This window comes from Odocoileus virginianus, chromosome 14 (assembly GCF_023699985.2).
Source record: "Odocoileus virginianus isolate 20LAN1187 ecotype Illinois chromosome 14, Ovbor_1.2, whole genome shotgun sequence".
In the NCBI taxonomy this organism is placed as follows: Eukaryota; Metazoa; Chordata; class Mammalia; order Artiodactyla; family Cervidae; genus Odocoileus; species Odocoileus virginianus.
The window spans coordinates 21,555,668-21,569,822 of NC_069687.1; the positions used below are offsets into that span (position 1 = coordinate 21,555,668).

Consider the following 14,155-nt stretch of genomic DNA (forward strand, 5'->3'; position numbering starts at 1 on the left):
GGAAAGATAAGAATCAGGGTATTAAATGTTTGTCATTATTTTTGTTGACAAGTTTATTTCAAATAGCCTTCCAATGTAGACTGAATATCCTGCTTTATAGTTCTTGACTCCAAAGGAAGAATTCCAAACAATAGATTCCTTAGCTTCTTCTACAGTTTGGAAAACCATATGTGAATTTGGCTCTACAAACTTGATGCATCAAAATTCTCAGTGATACACACATTGGTAGGAGTGGCTGCAGGCAACAGAACTTCAGGGCAATAGAAGAAATGTCCACTTTATTACAAGGCAAGACACAGCTGATGGCTCAAAACAAAACAAAAAATTGGCTGAAATTAAAAATAAAATTTTATCATCCTACAGTTTGCAGTAGCAAAATTAATTAATTCAATTATGACCTACAGTAAAATGCCCATTGAACCACAAAAATTTGAGGGATCAGGTGGCTGTTCTCAGAGAACAAAATTAAAGGGCAGAAGGAATGTGTAAACTGTGAAGGTGAATTTGTTGTTTCAAGCTATACTGACAGCTTGAAGGAAATAAATAACAAGTATGAAGCCCTAAGTCTTAGCTGACGGCACAGAGAGAAACCATGGGAATTTTATGATTGACAAAATAATCTTGTATCACCTATAACTGTAGACTTAACTCGGAACTCCGAACTCAAAAGTTTGATCCTACCAATTATAAAATTTAAAAGTTTGCTGCATACACAGTCTCATTACTACCGCAGTATGCCTGCATGCTAAGTCGCTTCAGTTGTGTCTGACTCTGCAACCCTATGGACTGTAGCCCACTAGGCTGCTCTATCCATGGGATTTCCCAGGCAAGAATACTAGAGTGGGCTGCCATGCCTTCCTCCAGGGATCTTCCTGACCCAGGGCTGAACCCAAGTTTCCTGCATTGGCAGCTGGGCTCTTTACCACTGGTACCACCTGGGATACACCTACCACCACAGTACAGGAAAGCTAATGGACTGATACAGAATAAGAGAGATTCTGAATACTGGAGCAGAAAAATGTGGTAGGATCTAGATGACCCAGTGTCCCCCAAAATCACAAACGTCTCTGAGTCTTCCCTGTTAGCAGAAACAGACTTTCTTTCCAAGTCCAAAAAGGTCTCTCTTGCTTAAAATCCAATAACAACCTCATCTGAAAGAGTTACCTTAACAGGGAAAACTATTCTTATTATTCCCATCCTCTACCACTTCTAATTATCTCCTGATCTAAATTAAAATAAATTAAAATCAGAACTCAACATGCCGCAGGGAACCAATTACAAACTCAAATTCTAGAAGAGATGATGAAGCATGAAAACATTGTAATAATTTTGGATTTGTATCAACAGAAATCTAGAAAATATATACAGGAGTACATTTTGAATGTACTAAAGCAAGGACTGCAGTACATCATTTTAGAATGCAACATTTATTAATATGGTTGCCTTTCCCAGAAATTTAGAATTGGTGTGCTAACCTCAGCACATAATAAGGTTTGCTTTGTTACTTAGTTAGCTAATTAAAATATGAACTTAATGAAGACTCTGAGATAACCCCAAACTCTTTGACATTTTATATATTAAAAATGTCACTTAATTATAGAAGAAAGGATGGTAGAGTGGTTTTCTTGTGTGTAATTCACTCAACCTATTCTTTAAATCTTTTAAGAGAAAATGGCAAATGCTTTCTATCCTGTGTATTTAGAAATACATGAATGATGGCACAACATCTTTTAAAAGTATTGTAGAGGTTGTTCTCCTAGCTACAACTGCTTCTAAGAGATTCTGCAGTAAATAGGCTCACTTATTCCATGGCAGAATGAGATTCTTGGGTGTTGAGACCAAATAATATCAATAAACCATCAGATGCAAAAAGTAATCTCTGTAATTAATAGTGGTGACACAAGGGAGCATTTTTCAATGGCTGATTGATCATAGAATCTCTAGAACTGAAATATATGTGCAGAATTCTAAAGTTCACATAATTTATATAACAGGGAAACCTTGTGGTTGGTCAGGCAGAAAAAATGATGCTCCAACTAAAACAAAGATGTATAGCTCTTCAGCCAAATTGTGGACCAGAGTCATTTCAAAGTTTCAGGGTCTGGGGAATGATTAACTATTTAAGTATACCTGAGTGATAAACATGGTAACAGCACAAATATCTGCTCCCTAGATTTCTAAATGAGACTGTGGACATTTTCTAGGCTAACTATGAATAGGGAGACAGAAATAACTGGACATTTTGAGAATGTTAATAAAAGTTTCAAGTTAGTGATAATATCTTGGTACCTAAAAGATTTTTGGATCTACTGGCTAAAAGTGTTAGTTGCTCAGTCATGTCTGAATCTTTGCAACCCCATGGACTGTAGCTCACCAGGCTCCTAACTCCATGAGATTTCCCAGGCAAAAACACTGGAATGGGTTGCCATTTCCTTCTCCAGGGGATCTTCCCAACCTGGATCAATATATTAAAGTCAACTTTTTATCTAAATTTCACTTCATGATCAGCTCAGTGAGGCCTCAAACCCAATCCAAAAGCAATGGTGACAGTTTCTAGGAATGTTAATTGGAATAAACATGTTCAAAAACTAGAGGAAAATTTCCAACAGCTAGCTAGCATTCATTCTTTTACCACTTTCTTAATCTCATATTTATATTTTTGTATATCACACCACATCAGCTCCTGTCTCACAGGCAGAGACTTCACCACATTGAAATTTATAAATTCCTGTAATTCCATGTCCTTAACTCCTGACTGATTCAAGCATAGGATTCTGAAAGGATCTCATCAGTTCTTAGTGATGTCTCTGGTTGATAGATCCCAGGGTCTTATCACTGGAGGAATTCAGAACAGTGAGTGGAAGACAGCCAGAAGAACATCCCTCCTTGACTAGCACAGAATCCCTACTCTTGGCAACTGTACAGTTGACCTATTTCTGGCCTTCTACTTTACTGATCCAATAGGTTTTCTTAAGAATCTACTATATTCACTAACTGGAGATTGACTAAAACCTGAAAACAAATCATTTTAACTTCCCGTGGCAAGCTCCAGATGTATAAGTGGAAATAAAACGATCTTTGTTAGTTTAACTCCATATAAAATATATTTTTTTAAATTTCTGAATTTTTTCCTTTGTTCTCAAAAAATTCAAAAAGTTCTGTTCACAAGAAAGCAATTTTCTCATTAAGCAAAAAGAATGCTGGCCATCTTAACATAATACTTTGAAAAAAAATCTTAATATCATTTATTACTTGGCAAGTGTGAGATTTTTCTAAATAAATTTCCAGCCATAATGACATTTAATGTTCACTTCAGTGGAATTAACACTTTCTAAGAATTTGCCATTTGAATCCCTGAGGATATGTTTCAAAACAGGTAATATCTACCTCATTAGAACCAGTAGCATTAAGATTTATTCCCAGGACATTCTGTGAAAGTTTTTAAATTTATTGGTGGACTTATTAACATTTTGTCCTAATTTTAACCTGTTATTTGAAGATTTAAAAAATAATTTTAAAAAGGAATAAATAAGGACTTGAAACTTTGGATATTTGAATACTAAGTTTAAATCACAAATTTTATCTAGTCAGCAGTTTAAATCCTACAAATTCATTAATAAAATTTATATTTTTAATACACAATGACAACTATTTTAAGCTAAATAATTTATGACTATGTTTTCTTCCTAAAACTTACATGCTCACATATAATTTATATTCAATTTCATAGTCTCTATAATGCACATCTTGCTAAAATGTGCTAATGGATGCTTAGATATTTTTCTGTGTTCCAGCACTTTCAATTTAAAGATGTAAGTTAACAAATATTTGAGGATTGGGAAATTAACATTATTATTTTATATAACTGATCTCATTAATTCAAAAATAACTCATGCTTCTACTTAAAGTTTGAACAATCCTATACAACATACTAAAACAAAGAATAACAATTACAAAAATTAAAATTTTTAATTTTTATAATTAAAGAGTAAGACACAACTTAGTGACTGAACAACAACAACAACACACTTTTGACAGAGGCTTTTGAAGTTTGCAAATAATTTTGCAAAATTAAATAATCAAATTATTATTAAATTAAATAATTCTCAAAATTAAATAATCAAGTAACTATTTTATCAAATACATATTGAGGATGATTAAGATGATAGGAAATTTATCACTGGCATGACAAAATGTCTCTAAATACTTATAAATATGTCATTTAATTTCAGTATAAAATAACCTCTACAAAGGAACAAGAAATCCAGTTGAAGAAAAGGGTGTGTTCCTGTAGACACCAAGTTCCAAGACCACGGGTAAGCATTTGATTTAACTGCTGTAATACTCAAGCATTATTTAGATAATTACACAGTACAATTGTTCTTCTTTGTGATCCTATGTAGTGGCCAGAACTAGTTATCAGTAGGGTGGACCAGTAATCCCTTTGAATTACTATGTCAGAATAAAATTAGGCAGGGTTTAAAAGAGACAGTTAATAAAATTTTAGAATGTTAATGAAAATATAAAGTTAAAAATAAAAAACCTAAAGATTTCTTGCTTATCCACTTATTACATGCACATAAAAACTGTATAGTCATGAGTTTTAATAGTGATACTTAAATTATTAATTAAATATCATGTTAATTGAAAGGATTTTAAAACAAGTGGTAAAAAATTGTGAATAAAAAATCTGGAAAAATAATAATAATATAAAGTACAAAGGAAAATAAGTACAAAGGAAATAATCTTTTACTGTCAATGACTTTAACCCCTACCCTCACACACACACACACACACACACACACACACAAAATCACTAAAAGTTTTAATAATTTTAAGCATCTGGAATTATTCTCAGATGAAAATTGAAGACAACTTTAAAAACTATAAATATTTCTCCTTTTATGCCTTTAAAAAGAAAAAAAAATATATCAACATTAGAATTTATGTCAGAGTATAAGAGGTAACCTCTTATATTGGCAATATTCTATGTTAAAATATGGGATGTGTATTGGTATCTAGAAAGCAAATTATGTTTCAAGTAGAAATACAATTTTATAATATACTTCTATATGTGATCATAAATACTTTGGAAAAAGGAAAATCTGAAATTTTCTTCTCAATAATATGCATAGAGAGGAAGTTATACATATCTGGAATGCTTAATAATTAAAATTTTGGAACAACTTCTAAAAATGTAATATGATATTGTCAATTCATTCAAGTATGGTTATGTTAACAACTATATTTTAAATATAGCAAATGCTGCAACAAAATTTCAAATAACCAAAAACAGTGTTTTACTAGACATGCTAGTAAAGCAGCATATTTGCTTCAGAAGTCTCTCTCTTTTTTTTAACCTTTTAATTAATTTTTTTTCATTTGTTTTTATTAGTTGGAGGCTAATTACTTCACAATATTGCAGTGGTTTTTGCCATACATTGACATGAATTAGCCATGGATTTACATATATTCCCCATCCTGATCCCCCCTCCCACCACCCTCCCCATCCCATCCCTCTGGGTCTTCCCAGTGCACCAGCCCCAAGCACTTGTCTCATGCATCCAACCTGGGCTGGTGATCTGTTTCACCCTTGATAATATATATGTTTTGATGCTGTTCTCTCAAAACATCCCACCCTCGCCGTCTCCCACAGAGTTCAAAAGTCTGTTCTGTACATCTGTGTCTCTTTTTCTGTTTTGCATATAGGGTTATCATTACCATCTTTCTAAATTCCATATATATGCGTCAGTATACTGTTATTGGTCTTTATCTTTCTGGCTTACTTCACTCTGTATAATGGGCTCCAGTTTCATCCATCTCATTAGAACTGATTCAAATGAATTCTTTTTAATGGCTGAGTAATATTCCATGGTGTATATGTACTCAGAAGTCTCTTTCTAACAAATCAAAATAAACCTTATTCCAAAGCCTTATTTTTCTTCTCCTTCTACAAATAACCAGCATCTTTAAGTAGTATGTGTTTATATGCATCTTTTTCTATTTTTATCAAAATGTGTATATCCAAAAACAACATGTAATTTAACATTGTATTCATTCCACTTAAAGAATACCATATGGGGATTACTATTATTATTGTTTTAATCTTAGTTGAGGTTAAATCTTTGTTGAGGAACAGACATTGAGGTTTGTTCATTAGCAGTACACTTATAGCAGTAAAATAAATAAAGTATACTAACATGTATCGATACAGACATTTCTCCAAAAATATACCGTAATTTCATTTCTTTTCAATCTTACCTTACTGTCACAAACATAAAGCCTTTATTTCTCACAGATGCTAGCACTAAATTTTTCCCACTCTATACATAGCAATAGGTTTTCTAATATTCCTGAATTGAGATTTTTTCGTGTTGTCTTTCTGTCAGACAGTTCAAAATGCGGTATTTAGTTACTTACATCTACTACATTTTAACAAATTTATGTACATTGCAAGAAGATTCCACACTCCTATAAGGTATGAATAATCTTTTTTTTTTTTTAATAATCAAGCCTCCAAATACACAGAGAAATAATAGTATTAAAAAGCAAACTTCTTCATTTCTAAAATGGAGAAGCTTTATTTATGAACCAGTTATGATAAGAAACACCTTGAAAAAAAAGAAAACACCTTGAATAAGATATAAAATGTGTTCTTCTCAAAATCTGGCCTTTGAATGAGGGAAAGTCTCTAAAATGTGGAAGCACATTAACACTGCATCTTATTTAAAATCATATAAATTCAACTATTTTTTAAGGTGAGTAGAAAGGACATGACAAAAAATTGTCAAAGTTGTACTTTTCTGACATTTATATTGTTTATAATTACTCTCAATAATAAATTATGAATATGCCAGTTATATATTATCAGAGTTGAGAGATGAAGGAAAAGTTTTTTTTTCTCCTCTCATTGCCACAGTTTTGTAAATGGTCCCTGTAGTAGTCTGTATTCATATTAGACATAAATAATTTTGAAAGAAGAGTCACAGAAAAAATATACAAGTCCCATAAAGCAGCAATCAATTCAACTATCTGACTAGCTCTGGACAGTTTGCTTTAACTTTTGAAGGTTTATGGAAGACTCTTTTTTAGTTTCATCATATCGTCAAGGTCTAGCTGCCAGCATAATATACAAGACATTTGGACCTATCAGCATTTGACTTAATAGTCTGAGGTTGAAACTAGGATATATCTGCCAGCATGCAGCAAATATTGGTAGTTCTGATGCACGCAATTCAGGAATGAGCCTCCAACATCAGCTGTCTACTCAAGAACAGTAAGAACTGCTGGGTCAGGGGAGCCACTCCTTAGGGGGTCCATAAATGCCCTTGCCACTCACCCCTAGCCCAGAAAACTGACAAGTGTTAGAGCAGTAGGAAAGAGAAAGAAAACCAAGAAAGTGATCTGATCTCCTTGAAATCTCCAGGATTGGTTGCCATCTAGAAATCTGAACAGAACCTAATTGATAATTAGTTAGATCTATTTGAGGTTATTTCAGTCAGGATGACAGCAAGGAGACATAAGAAAGCCTTCCTCAGTGATCAGTGAAAAGAAATAGAGGAAAACAATAGAATGAGAAAGACTAGAGATCTCCTCAAGAAAATGAGAGATACCAAGGGAACATGTCATGCAAAGATGGGCTCAATAAAGGACATAAATGGTATGGACCTAACAGAAGCAGAAGATATTAAGAAGAGGTGGCAAGAATACACAGAGGAAGTATACAAAAAAGATCTTCATGACCCCTATAATCATGGTGGTATGACCACTCAACTAGAGCCAGACATCCTGGAATGTGAAGTCAAATGGGCCTTAGGAAGTATCACTATGAACACAGCTGGTGGAGGTGATGGAATTCCAGTTGAGCTATTTCAAATCCTAAAAATGATGCTGTGAAAGTGCTGCACTCAATATGTCAGCAAATTTGGAGAACCCAACAGTGGCCACAGGACTGGCAAAAGTCAGTCTTCATTCCAATCCCAAAGAAAGGCAATGCTAGAGAATGCTCAAACTACTGCACAATTGCACTCATCACACATGCTAGTAAAGTAATGCTCAAAATTCTCCAAGCCACGCTTCAACAGTACATGAACCGTGAACTTCCAGATGTTCAAGCTAGTTTAGAAAAGGCAGAGGAACCAGAGATCAAATTGCCAACATCCGCTGGATCATCAAAAAAGCAAGAGAGTTCCAGAAAAACATCAATTTCTGATTTATTGACTATGCCAAAGCCTTTGACTGTGTGGATCACAACAAACTGTGGAAACTAAAGAGATGGGAATACCAGACCACCTGTATGTCTCTTGAGAAATCTGTATGCAGCTCAGGAAGCAACAGTTAGAACTGGACATGGAACAACAGACTGGTTCCAAACAGGGAAAAGAGTATGTCAAGGCTGTATATTCTCATTTTGCTTATTTAACTCATATGCAGAGTACATCAGGAGAAATGCTGGGCTGGATAAGGCACAAGCTGGAATCAAGATTGCTGGGAGAAATATCAATAACCTCAGATATGCAGATGACACCACCCTCATGGCAGAAAGCGAAGAAGAACTGAAGAGCCTCTTGATGAAAGTGAAAGATGTGAGTGAAAAAGTTGGCTTAAAGCTCAATATTCAGCAAACTAAGATCATGGCATCTGGTCCCATCACTTCATGGCAAATAGATGGGGAAACAGTGGAAACAGTGGCAGACTTTATTTTGGGGGGTTCCAAAATCACTGCAGATGAAATTAAAATATACTTGCTCCTTGGAAGAAAAGCTATGACCAACCTAGACAACATATTAAAAAGCAGACATTACTTTGCCAACAAAGTTCTGTCTAGTCAAAGCTATGGTTTTTCCAGTAGTCATGTATGGATGTGAGAGTTGGACTATAAAGAAAGCTGAGCACCAAAGAATTGATGCTTTTCAACTGTGGTTTTGGAGAAGACTCTTGAGAATCCCTTGGACAGCAAGGAGATCCAACCAGTCCATCCTAAAAGAGATCAGTCCTGGGTGTTCATTGGAAGGACTGATGTTGAAGCTGAAACTCCACTATTTTGGCCACCTGATGCGAAGAACTGACTCATTTGAAAAGACCCCGATGCTGTGAAAGATTGAAGGCAGGAGGGGAAGGGGACGACAGAGGATGAGATGGTTGGATTGTGTCACTGACTCAATGGACATGAGTTTGAGCAAACTCCAGGAGTTGGTGATGGACAAGGAGGCCTGGTGTGCTGCAGTCCAGTGGGTCACAAAGAGTCGGACACAACTGAGCAACTGAACTGACTGACTGAGTCAAGATGAAAACTCCAGAAAATGTCAGCACAAGCTCAAAATCAGGAGTCAACAGCTGACCTTTGACAAAACACATCACTTGATTTGGTGAATGCGTGTATGCATGCTCAGTCACTTCAGTCATGCTCAACTCTTTGTGACCCTATGGACTGAAGTGCACCAGGCTCCTCTGTCCATAGGATTTTCCAGACAAGAATACTGGAGTGCCATTCCCTTCTCCAGGGCATCTTCCTGACCCAGGGATCGAACCCCGATCTCCTGCATTGCAGGCAGATATTTTACAGTCTGAGTCATCAGGGAAGCCCCAGCTACAGCATAGAGGGATCCAATAAATTAGTCACAAAGACTCCTAGTTCTGTTTCAAAGGTAAAGCTTAGCTTTACATACATTCTTGAGCCTGAGGGTTGCCATGCCCTTCTCCAGGGATTTGGTGAATGACTGATGACCAAATTTATTCTGCTTCTGAAAGCTGTGGGTTAAGAAGATCCTCATCATAAGAGGGCTGTGAGAATTTGCCAGGAGGGAGTTGGTAGGAGTACGAAGGAAAAAAGGAACATTCTCCTAGATAAGCTACATCAGATTCATTAGCTCTGTTGATACCAAAGATGTGATCTAGTCAGGTGCAAAATTTGGAATACATTAGCATGGATGAGAATGTGCAGAATCAGAAATGTGCTTCAGCCAAATAACTCTAGTTTCTGATTAGAGAATGCATTACCATTCCAAATCTTTGCCAGTTTGACAGTGATAATCATGATGAACTTTAAATCTGGCAACATCGACTTTTGGACACAGACTCTGTATAACTTTTCTTCAGGTTCCCAGGTCTTTAAGTTTTAAGACAGAAGAGGCATTTATTGGAGGTGGGAGTATGGCATCTCTCAATATTCATGAGACACCAAACACTGCTTCCTGTATTTTATTGACAAAAAAAAAAAAAAAAAAAAAATACAGGTAGTTGGGGGAAAACCAGTCCCTCTAATGTCAGGTTTATATTTTACCCTCATATTTTTCTAATAAAATACTTGCTTACAATCATTTCATTTTGTAAAACTCAGAAAACACACACACACACACACACACACACACACACACACAGATCATCCAGTTCAATTCTTTGAGTTCAAAAAGAGGATTCTGAGCCAAATAAGTGACTTGCCTATCTGACCTTAGCTCTGGCACATTTGAGGACATAAAAAAATGAGAGATAGCTTCAAAGTGTTCAGTGTTTATAATGTCAAGTGTATAGAAAAGAAGAAGGAAAGAAAATGATATGCCTCTGCCAGAAATGAGTATTATTTCACCCTTCCTGTGTCACACAGGAAGCAGGTATAGGGCTGAGAAACAGCGACTGGCTCCAGGCAGCATGTGTTCATTCACAGCCAGCTCCCAGCCAGAGGTTCCGAAAGACGCAGCGAAGGCAATCACGCACACTCCTGACGGGAGGACTAGTTTTATTTAACAGTTTTGAACAGCTGGAGAGCACACAGCTAACGACCACTTGAGCATGAAAGTGTCTGATGATTGCATATAAAATATGCCATGCAATGAGGAGAAAAGGTAATAACAATATACAACAGAACAAATGTGCAGTGACAGTTCAAAATGTGTAAATTGCATAACAAATTCTGAAAGAGAACCATCGTTGAGCATGCTGATAGTAAGATATTTCTTTCAAATCAGAAATAATTTAAACAATCAGAGAAATTCACTCTTCTCAATCTCCTCGGAGCTATATGAATGGAAAATGATGCAAAGTTAGCAACAGAGAATCAGAAAATCCCAGAGAGATTTACAGGTCTGACAGGAGCTTTTCAACAGCGTTTAAGCATCATGTGAACAAAAATATTTATGAGACGAAACAACCCTCTGGTCAGAGTATCTCTTACCTTGCGGAAAAGGAAAGCTATCAACAACAAAGCAAGCAGAAGGCAACGCTGAATTCCAAATGCAGTTGCAGGGTGAGCTGTACTTTTAAATAACCACATATATGTTTTTAGAGATTTGTCTCACGGCTCATGTCTTTTTTTTTTTTCCTTCACCCAACTGTCAACGGTATCAGTGATGAAAATGAAAAATGTATCACTCAAAACTATTTCTTTGTTTGCATTTTCTGAATTGTACCTTATCTAGTGAGAATGAAAGTCCTCTCTCCTTTTTTTTCTCAGAAATATATTTCTGTAAGATTTCTTCACTATCAAAGCACAGGAACAACTAGAAGGAAAAAAAACAGGCTGTAGAGAGATAACCATACAGCAACCACTTTTTTAAAAAACTCACTAGGTGCTCCAAGATATAGTAAGAGACAAAAACCCAGGCATAAAGAAGCAGCATCCTATCATATGAAATAAATCACTTTTCATCAAATAATACAGCTTCTCTGCATTGTTTCCTCCACAGCATTTATTATAATCAGCCATAGTAAATATTTTTGTTATTCAGGTTTTGATAGTCTGAACCCCATTTTGGAATGTAAAGTCCATAAATATCAGAGATTTTAGTTTATTTTATATATGGATTTTTTTCCATTGCTTCAATCAATATTTAAATGGGTCAATAAAAATATCAAATACTGATAAGATTATTTAATCTAATAGTGAGAAAACAACATAAGCAACCGGGAAGGAAAACATAAATTGTCTGAGGCATTTAAAGACAGCTATGATGAGGTGACACATTAAGGATGAGGTACAATAGTAACTGGGCTGTCCTGGGGGCTCAGAGGTAAAGCATCTGCCTGCCAATGCAGGAGACTTGGGTTCGATCCCTGGGTCAAGAAGATCCCCTGGACAAGGAGACAGCAACCCACTCCAGTATTCTTGTCTAGGAAATTTCATAGTCAGAGGAGCCTGGCGGCCTACAGTCCATGGGGGTCACAAACGAGTCAGACACAGTTCAGTTCAGTTCAGTTGTTCAGTCGTGTCTGACTCTTTGCGACCCCATGAACTGCAGCACACCAGGCCTCCCTGTCCATCACCAACTCCCGGAGTTTACTCAAACTCATGTCCATTGAGTTGGTGATGCCATCCAACCATCTCATCCTCTGTCCTCCCCTTCTCCTCCTGCCCTCAATCTTTCCCAGCATCAGGGTCTTTTCAAATAAGTCAGCTCTTTACATCAGGTGGCCAAAATATTGGAGTTCCAGCTTCAACATCAGTCCTTCCAATGAATACTCAGGACTGATTTCCTGTAGGATGGACTGGTTGGATCTCCTTGCAGTCCAAGGGACTCTCAGTCTTCTCCAACTCCACAGTTCAAAAGCAACAATTTTTCAGTGCTCAGCTTTCTTTATAGTCCAACTCTCACATTCATACATGACTACTGAAAAAACCATAGCCTTGACTAGACAGAACTTTGTTGGCAAAGTAATGTCTCTGCTTTTTAATATGCTATCTAGGTTAGTCATAACTTTTCTCGCAAGGAGTAAGTGTCTTTTAATGTTATGGCTGCAGTCACCATCTGCAGTGATTTTGGAACCGCCCAAAATAAAGTCTGCCACTGTTTCCACTGCTTCCCCATCTATTTGCCATGAAGTGATGGGACCAGATGCCATGATCTTTGTTTTCTGAATGTTGAGCTTTAAGCCAACTTTTTCACTCTCCTCTTTCACTTAAGAGTCAGACACAACTTGGTGACTAAATAACACCACCACCGTGGTGATAACTGAGGTATGAAATTCTTATGTCAGTATACAAAATTGTGTTAGTATTTCCATATTATCCACTACAGGAAGGCAAAATCAAAATCAGTTCATTGTATTTTTGTTGTATTATCTACATCCAAGTTATAATAATTTTGTAATTTAATTTCTGAGATTTAAGATTTGGAAAGGAACTTAGAAGTCATCTCTTCTAAATGCCCACTTTTTGTTGAAAGCAAAACAAACTCAAGAGTTATTAAGATAAGGGTTAGAGTCCTTGATGGACAAAAAGGGCAGGATTAGGACATATACTCTGAAAGGCTTAGTCCTTCTATTATGAGCTTCTATGAACCACTTGCTTGAATGTTCTCACACAATGCTGACTGCATTACTTCAAAGAAATACAAAGAAACTAAAAAATGCTCACAGAAAGACAACTGAACTATCATTAAAGAAATGGAACCACTCTGTATAGGAAGACTGCAATGATTAGAATCTTCAATCTGGAAACTTTGACATCTATTAAATCATGAAGAAGGTGGATAGTGTGAAAGCCAAGCTCTCTACACATTTCAGTTATACTAGGTCTGAGGGCACTCTTTGAAGTTTAAAAGAGATAAATTTAGGACAAATAATGGAAAGTGCCATACTACTTTATTTATTAGGTGGAGTGCTCATGGAAGTAACACAGGCTGAGAATATAATAGGTTCATAAAAGCTTTAGATAAAAAACATACAATAAATCAATTCTAGACTATTCAAGGGAAGTGTCCCAATATGCCATTAATATGACTTATATCTTTGCCACAGTACAGGGCTATCCTTGTTCCATAGTTATATTTGAAGTGATTGAGCTTGAACATTTTCACGCTGAAATTAAAGAACCAAGTGTCTTAGTAACATGGGTTAAATAGCAAGAGTTGATGGGGCAGTATGTTCTACACATAACAAGGACTCAATGGCTGTTGAATAAATTAATTTTCTGCAGCCAAGGTAAAATTTCCAAATGAGCATTATGAACATGCAATGTGTATATGTATGGGTGTATATATATATATATATATATATATATATATATATATATATACATATATTCACAAATTTCACAGACATGAAAATGTACCAAAGGCTATCTCAACCAAAGAGACACTCTAGATTTTGGTACACAGAGAGGTTTGTTTTGAAGCATCTTAGTCTCTTGCTGTTAGGAATCTATCAAGTTCTCTTATACTAT

General features: G+C 35.8%; 1 protein-coding gene across 5 annotated transcripts in view; it reads right to left on the bottom strand.

The window, feature by feature from the left end:
• LOC110143638 (cadherin-10) overlaps positions 1–14,155 on the bottom strand; it is a 183,088-nt gene that overhangs the window by 149,457 nt on the left and 19,476 nt on the right. For 3 of the 5 annotated variants that reach the window (XM_070476522.1, XM_070476521.1, XM_020903292.2), the window contains exon 2: positions 11,406–11,495. The exons of 1 other annotated variant lie outside the window; for it this stretch is intronic. The gene's annotated coding sequence lies outside the window, so the exon portion shown is untranslated. One more of the 5 variants, XM_070476520.1, reaches the window with a different exon arrangement.